General features: G+C 31.1%; 1 long non-coding RNA gene across 1 annotated transcript; it reads right to left on the bottom strand.

Annotated features, from left to right (window-relative positions):
* Positions 1 to 1,679: 1,679 nt before the first annotated feature.
* Positions 1,680 to 8,495, bottom strand: LOC120355207. The gene is made up of 2 exons (XR_005573448.1): positions 8,233 to 8,495; positions 1,680 to 1,943 (listed from the first exon to the last, which is right to left on the bottom strand). It is a non-coding gene; the product is annotated as an uncharacterized LOC120355207 (long non-coding RNA).
* Between the last annotated feature and the right edge of the window lie 904 nt (positions 8,496 to 9,399).

Genomic DNA, 9,399 nt, shown 5'->3' with positions numbered 1-9,399 from the left:
AGATAGAACATTTCTGTATGAATGTTATTTTAATTTCTTCTTTCGTAATAAATTGTTATGCTTTTGTACTCCAGAGCGAAGCTCGGTCCCCGATATTTATAGTACACTACTGATAACCAAACTTGTTTGCAACCTTTTGTATTTCATCTTGCCATGTGTTAAGGCAAACGCACGGAGCAGCAGACAGTCATAGAAAAAAGCAAACGCCTGTGTGCAGACTCAAGGCCGGGACATATATAACCGCACCGAGCCCGCGCCGACGTACGGCCGAGCTAAGCCCACGACACGGTAATGGCGGTGGGAGAGCACACATATCCGGGCGACAGAAGTGTCTCAGTTCTGTAGTGCTACTGCGGTCTGATTTCTGAATGTGTTAAACTAATGTTGATAATAGAACACTATTTAAATCTTCTTACATCTAAATTGAATTTATAATTTAAATTTTAAACTAATTACCTGTAGACACAGAAAATGAGAATCATAGTGCTGGTATAAATATTTCAGTGCCTAACAATACATGTATCGGAAATATATATATATCCAGCAATAAAATTGTTATCTTCTGCCTTCTGCATCTACACGTGATTTGTTTTAAATTTAAAATTCAAGACACAATCACGGGTTCCTTATTTTACACTTTTTGTTGTTTATTTAATTATTTATTATATTATGTCTGTTATACCTTTGGCTTAACTTATTTGGTTCTACTTTTACTTTAACTTATTTTTCCGTTCAACCATATTTCTCATCACTTTGATCGTACAAACTGAAAAATTCTGTATCTCTTCAATAAGTTTTTCACTCTCTATGTTAAGGCTGTTCTGTACACCTTTTTATTTTTATTTAAATTGAATAATCTTTTTCAATATAATTGTTAAGATCATTATAAGAGTGAGAAAAAGTGGCAACTGAAATTTTTGAGTGGTCTAATGAGCGAGTTATGGGTTGTTGAAGTGCTAAACTCTGTTTTCTCTCCAGATCATAAACGGTTTTGAATTTTCCATTGGATTTTTTTTATACATTCAGTATATCATTGGCTTTGTTCTAATATGCGTTTTTTCGCGATTAATGCCAAAATAAACAAGTTATCGAATTTGCAAAAAATGTTACTTTTTTATTTATGAACGAAATGGGGAATGAAATGTTTTAGTTTGGAAAGAATAATTTTTTAAAATTTCAAGAGAAGTTCTAATAATATAGTCGAAACCGTTTATGATCTGGAAAGAAAACGGAATCTGGAAAGTTAGCACTTCTACAACCCATAACTCGCTTATTATACCACTTAAAAATTTCAGTTGCCACTTTTTCTCACTCTTATAATGATCTTAACAATTATATTGAAAAAATATTATCCAATTCAAATAATAAAAAGTGTACCGAACAGCCTTAAACGAGGCCGCACCTTCACCGTCAAAAAGTAATCTGAACTAGTCGGTGACGGCGCGGGCAACAAACACGGTGACGGTGCTGGCGCGGTGCGGTAGTATGTGTCCCTGTAAAAAGTAAATGACCTGTAACTTGACCTGTAAAAAGGTTTGAAGAATACGTGTTTAAAATTTGAAACTGATTGATCAATTCTTTCTAAAGTTATTGCAGAGCATACAAACAGACGGACGACTTTGGCCCTCAGTAAGTCAAAAGTGAGAACTCGCTAACGCTCGTTCAATAAAAACCAACAATAATAATTTAACATTATATTTATTTTTAATGTATTATTATCAATTATACATGAGCAAAAAACATTACGGTACATCAGCATTAATACCAGTAGGCCCATCACATAAATTTATACAGAACATGGATATTAATGAGTCATACACAGTCGATAAGAACTTCTATTGCTTATTAAGGATATTGGGGTGGCTTATTGGAGTAGGTGATAACGCGCTTAAAGGCAGAGGTGACGAACGATGCAGTCTGTGGTGCTTTGATCAATCGAGAAACTGTAACAGAAAAAAAATAAGTGGAAACAACAGAAAGATAATTATGTAAGAAAGAAATAATCTATGTATATATATATATATATATATATATATATATATATATATTATATATATATATTGCCGTGCTACCAATTTTTCCTTAAACGGTTGGAATAGCATTTAACACCTATCAACCTAAGGATAGTTGTCGGCTCCAATGAAATAGATTCTTGATAAATTGTGAATGGATCTATCGCCTATGAATGAGAAATCCAGTTTTCAGAGCAAATGAACTTATAATCTTCAGATGAATTTATACAAATACACAAAGAACTATATCTTAAGCCTAATTAATTTTAGAGTAACTACAAACTAAAATACTTATCTAGTTTACAGTTGAAACACAGTGGCTATTGGCTTGAATACACTATTAGCTATATCTTAACAAAATAGAACACAAAAATTTGTATAAAACTCAATTTAAAACATTAATAAACGATAATGATTCAGAGCAAAATTCCACAACAACACTCGTAGCCAGCCATTTTTCTAGAGAGGCTGAACAGGAAAAACCTAAGTTGCAAGTCACAAAGCCAACGCCTTGTTCAGTATAGATTTTACAGACACGTCACCAAAAAATTATAACTTACAAGTTTAGAATTCACATTCTACATCTGTTCTCAATAAAACTTTATTTTGAAACTATTATTTTAAATTTATATATATATATCTCGATTTAAATAAACCATTTATCTAGTAATTAGCCCCGGTGACACCATGGAACAATGCAACAATCATTTACGATAAAAAATTCTCCGTTGAAAAGTTTGTCCGTCTATTGATGACTCTGATATTTACTATAGAGTTCCATAGATCTCGAATTGAAGATTCGATTCCAATGTGAGAAAAAATGTAATATTACAAATACCCCCCTCTTGACATAAAAAAATTTTACTGTTTGAAAATTTAAAAAAAAAATTACATTGACCCAAATGGAAATTTTTGAATTTTAAATTTGAGAACAGTAACAATTTTTTCTAGAAAAACATTACATGTCATTCAATAATATTGAAAATTATTATAAAAATTCATCAATAGCGTTTGTTATATGTTTCCAAACAATATCTCAAAATATAGAATATCAATATTACTTTTGATTTAGCTTTATAATTTAAAGAAAAATATCTCAACAGAAAGTTTAATATGTAAAGAATAGTTTTTTGAAATTGCACATAAATTTAATAGATAGAAAAATTTAATTTTTATTGCATAAAAAAAATTTAGTATGTTGAATGAAAAATTTATTATTATTATTATTATTATTATTTTTTTTTAATGAATTGATGAATTGTTACATTTAATTTTCACATAAAATTTCAATAAATCAAAAAATGTTCATTTCTTTCACTATTGACGCGGTTGATTTTATTGATGCACATTTTGGAAAACAGTCCGTTAAGGCACTCAGTATGATTTTCAGTTAAGTGTGACTCCAGTGTGATGACGTTAGTGTTGGGCTGATCTGGATGCTTGTAGTGTTGGGCTGATACTTGTAGTCGACTGATGCATATCAAACTCGATACAGGTGACATCTCAGTTAGCATTGCCTCATGCTTGTAGTAGACGGCTGCATACCAAACTCGATACAGGTGACATCTCAGTTAGCATTGCTTCATGCTTGTAGTAGACGGCTGCTTACCAAATTCAATACAGAGTCACGTAAATTTTGTATCATATTTGTAATTATACAATGTACATTTCAGGCTTGAAATGACAATGTAATTCGTTTTTTGGAAAAGAGATAGACGCTGCATACAGGATTAATTTAGGTGAGGATTAATTTAGGTAAGGTTTGGTTTTTTGATATTTTCAGCTTTCAAGGTTTAGAGTTCTGCATACAGGAATAATTTAGGAGAGGATTTTTGAATCAATTCTTTCATGATACTGTGACTGTTATTCTGAATTCAAAGTTGTGAATGTGAACATGGATGGCAATTACCTCCAGGTAATGTAGTAGTGTGAAGTTTGAGATACAAAGTCAGCAATAAGCGTTGGCATTGTTATTGGCGTATGCTTTGGTGTCGGCATTGATTTTGGCATTGGCATCAGCATTGGCGCAGGCATAGGCATTGGTATCAGCATTGGCGCAGATATTGGCATTGGCGCAGGCATCGGCGTTGATTTTGGTGTTGGCATCAGCATTGGCGCAGGCATTGGCGTAGCTATTGGCATTGGCATCAGCATTGGCGCAGATTTTGGCATTTTGGCGTAGTTATTAGTGTTGATATTGGCGTAGTTATTAGTGTAGTTATTGGTGTTGACATTGGCATAGTTATTGGCATTGGTGCAGCATTGGCGCAGATTTTGGCATTGGCGCAGGCATTGACGTAGCTATTGGCATTGGCGCAGGCATTGATATCAGCACAGGCATCGGCGTAGATTTTGGCATTTTGGCGTAGGCATTGGCGCTGACATTGGCGTAGTTATTAGTGTAGGCATCAGCGTAGATTTTGGCGTAGTTATTGGTGTAGATATTGGCGTAGATATGTCACACTAGTTCGAAAATCACCCAAATGTTCTTAACACTCTTCATGGCGTTCACTTGTTGCTGATTTCGAGATTCACATGATAACTATTTCAATGTTAATGTCTGTGCTGTACCTGTTATCTTAAAATGCTTATAAACTAAAAAGAAAAACTTGATTAGGCTATCAATACAATCTAATACACATGAAAATTATTTTTAAATATATATGAACTTGAAATTTGTTAACATCCTATTATACAGTCAGCAATACATAAATTGTGAAATATGGACATATCAATGATAAAATTAAAAAAAAAATCATTCATTTTCATCTATTCACTGTTCAAATATCAAATTTTAATCCATTCTTCAAAATAGAAATAGAATTTCATAACACCCTGTATCATTATTAAAATTGTAAAACACATCAGATCATCACAACAAAAATTAATTTCAATAATTTCAAACAATTGGTCTTCTATTCACAATCATTTCATAATATATCTGCATTTCATTATCATTTAGTATAACATTTCATTTATAGCATTTATAGCAAGTTCATTTCACATTTATGATTTATCATTCAGGGTTTCAAAATTATTTAGTTTTAATTTTGTTTTCAAAAATTGTATAAAAAGCAAATTATTTAATATTGTTAATCATCGTTTGTCGGATACTATAGTTTATTTCGACTTTTCAATGTTCTAAACACAAACTACATTTCATGACAAAACTTTACTATCAATCATTAAACAAGAAACCATTCAAAACATCAATAATATTTTGCTTCAAAGGCAAACAATATTCATAAGTAATCTGCATCTATGGCAATCAACATTATTAATCATTATTTTTGCATCTATGGCAATCAACATAAGTAATCAACACAAAAAATATTATCTCATTACTGCCTCTCTAAGTCATAACCTCTGTTATTCCTTCTTTAGGCAATAATGGGTTTCCATCTCAAAAAACAATCACATACCAGCAAAATTCTAATCAACAAACCCCACTAAAATTCTACATACACTCCAGCATCCATTTCAAACGATAATCAATCATATCAAAATTTATAGAACAAACAGTTTTAAAATTAAAAAAAAATATATATATATTACAAAACATTTTAGAAAAATTTTAGCCTTTAACTCATTTCAATTGATAATATAACACAACGTTTTTATTCAATGAAAACATTATTATTCAAGCTAACTTTCATTAATACATCACATATATATGGCTACAGAATTCATTAATACTTTCAAATTTTGAAGTTTATTTATTATAATAAAATAATTTATAATTTAAAGACTGTATAATAAGTACAAACATTTCAAGATTATAATACAAAGATGATCAAGATGAATAATGGGTAAATAAGTTCCCTAAAAAATACAAAAAAGAGAAAAAGAAAACTGGGTAAATAAATTCCCTAAAACAACATACACAAAATTGATACACTTCACATAAGTGATACATGATGAAAAAATATATCACAAGCACACAATTCTTCACACTACAATGGATAGATTTTAGAAAAGTTAGGTTTTATCAACTATTTGAAGATTAGGAAAATAAGCTACTATTTCAACTTCTAATATTATTTCAGAAAAAATACAAATTTAAATGACTATGGACAAGATTGGTTAAGATATGCATCATAGAAGAAATTTATTGAACATTACTCAAAGACAGGAAAGAATCGAAAATTGAAAAGATTAAGGGCCAAGAAAAATAGGCTACAGGAAAGAAAAAAGATACAATTATGGACTCTTACCATACGTAGTATTTACGGTCATTGCTATTCTGAATCCCGGCATGACACAGGATTCCTAATCATTGTGTGTTGGGGAATACCCTTTCATCATGTGATTCACTGTCATCATCTTGTAAATAAGCAACTTGAAACAACCTTTGAATACTAATACATCAATGGAGACTTTGCGTTTTGTTTTCTTCAAGAACATGATTTTATTCATGGGTTCATTTGTTTCAACAAAGCCGTTTTGCCTACAAAAGTTAGTCATGTTCACTTGAGAATGCATAGCATACACCTTTTCAATTCTCAGTTGAAAGTTGAACTCATCAACTTGACTCAACGCAACATTCATTTTGTTTACATTGTTCCTAACCTCCACAGAAACCTGTCTCATGTAATCATTCACTTTGTTTATAGTTTTCCTAACCTTCAATGTAGCAATATCACTTTCATGATAGTTGACTTTCAGTGAAGACAACTCCCTACCTACTTCTTTATTCAATTCTACTATCTCACTAGGTTGACTTTTTCAACAACAGTAACTAGGCCTACATTGTCAGAAACTTGAATGAGTTGATCTTGTAACTTAACACTACTATCATCCTGCTTCAATTTGTTTTCATTTTCATGATTATCACTCAATGTTTCAGCAAATTCTTGCTTCATATCATCAAACCTAGCATTAAACTTAGCATTTTGCTCATCAAATCTAGCATTTAACTCATCAAACCTAGCATTTTGCTCTTGTTTAAAATTATCAAACAGTTGTGTTAAGGCAGCTATTAACTCATCATCATTTTTAATATTTTTCATATTGTATGCCATTTTGCTAGTCTGCACAGATAATATATTCATTAGGACTTGATCTCTCTTGAACCGATTTCCCACTCAGCAACAAACCATTCATAACCTATCAAGATATCTATCCTACTAATAATTTTTATAACCAGGGATTTCATAGTGTACCATTTGGGACATATTTATTTTGTAATTCGGTCCCACCACAGGGGTAACATTTGCCGTGCTACCAATTTTTCCTTAAACGGTTGGAATAGCATTTAACACCTATCAACCTAAGGATAGTTGTCGGCTCCAATGAAATAGATTCTTGATAAATTGTGAATGGATCTATCGCCTATGAATGAGAAATCCAGTTTTCAGAGCAAATGAACTTATAATCTTCAGATGAATTTATACAAATACACAAAGAACTATATCTTAAGCCTAATTAATTTTAGAGTAACTACGAACTAAAATACTTATCTAGTTTACAGTTGAAACACAGTGGCTATTGGCTTGAATACACTATTAGCTATATCTTAACAAAATAGAACACAAAAATTTGTATAAAACTCAATTTAAAACATTAATAAACGAAAATGATTCAGAGCAAAATTCCACAACAACACTCGTAGCCAGCCATTTTTCTAGAGAGGCTGAACAGGAAAAACCTAAGTTGCAAGTCACAAAGCCAACGCCTTGTTCAGTATAGATTTTACAGACACGTCACCAAAAAATTATAACTTACAAGTTTAGAATTCACATTCTACATCTGTTCTCAATAAAACTTTATTTTGAAACTATTATTTTAAATTTATATATATATCTCGATTTAAATAAACCATTTATCTAGTAATTAGCCCCGGTGACACCATGGAACAATGCAACAATCATTTACGATAAAAAATTCTCCGTTGAAAAGTTTGTCCGTCTATTGATGACTCTGATATTTACTATAGAGTTCCATAGATCTCGAATTGAAGATTCGATTCCAATGTGAGAAAAAATGTAATATTACAATATATATATATATATATATATATATATATATATTATATATATATATATATATAAATGACTATGTGTTAATTTGTTACTTTGTTTGTTCCCTATAGACTTAAAAACTACTTGACAGAACGGCATGAAACTTTAGGAATATGTTGTGTGAATATTGGGGATGGTTTCTGAATAGAAATTTTGATAGGGGGACTAATAACAATTATTTATTAATCCATTCTACAGACCTATGTTTCCAAAATTGTCGGCCCAGCGGCTACCGATGAACGGGAAGATGATCATGATTGAAGATAATGTTGTGATAATATGATTTAGCATCTAAAGTTAACAGCTGTAATAGACTTATAAATTGTATACTGGTATTAATACGGTGGTTTGGAGTTGAAGTTTAGTTGATTGGTACCAGCTGAAGATAATGGTTCCTTAGAAGACCTATACAAATAATTATAACTCCCCTATCATTGAGAAACTGGAAAATGTTGGAAAAAATGATTCATCTCATGAAAAGAGAGTTGTTCATATTGCATTCATTAATAATTACTGAAGAATGACAGAATAATTTACAATTTTTTGAATTTAGCTCAGCTTATATTCATCCTAAAATGGAAGATGGAAATAATATGGAATTCTGTGTGATTCATCGTATATCGCGTATTTTCTGGACCATCTACTGACAATCAACAACTATGAACGCATCAAATTCATCTTTGGAACACTGATTTACTATCTATTTTATTTAATCCAACACTTTAATGATAGATATTACTACTAATTGATAGAGAAGGAATATGTTTTCGGAATAATAAATGCTGCATGACTAAGCACATAGGAAGTCCGTATTGAGATATAAATGAAAATATTGATTGTCAGATAAATTTAATGATTCAAAAAATAAAGTTAAGTGTGACATGCCTGATACCAATTACCTAGTGGAATATTTAACGCTCAACTATAACAATAATCTTACTGAATTAATTTTTCATGATGAGCTGTAAGAATTGAAATAGGCTTATAGGATGCAAGATTAGTATATTAGTATTAAAAATATAAATATGTGTTAGCTTGCTTGCATGATAATCTCTTGGCTAATTTAAGTTTTTTTTTGTTGTGCTGTTTACTTGCTTTATTCATCAAAATATGACTAATTCAGAACGAAATAGTCTGACTGCAGACTTTAGTGTAATGGATGGTTTAATGTGGGTTGACGAATTCAAATTTCGAAAAAAGCTACGTATCCCAGAAGGGACAAATGTCATATAGATGTACAAATAAGTTGTGTTCAATGACCATTATGACGGATGCTAGTGGACGAATTGTTTCCAGGAGTAGCGGTAAACACTCCCACCATCCTCCCAAAGAGAAAAATAGTAGAACTCCTGTTTTATTTATTTTTC

The sequence above is a fragment of the Nilaparvata lugens genome, chromosome Y, assembly GCF_014356525.2.
Source record: "Nilaparvata lugens isolate BPH chromosome Y, ASM1435652v1, whole genome shotgun sequence".
Lineage (NCBI taxonomy): Eukaryota > Metazoa > Arthropoda > Insecta > Hemiptera > Delphacidae > Nilaparvata > Nilaparvata lugens.
The sequence above is the reverse complement of the archived record's forward strand: the minus strand, read 5'-3'. Positions and strand labels throughout refer to the sequence as shown.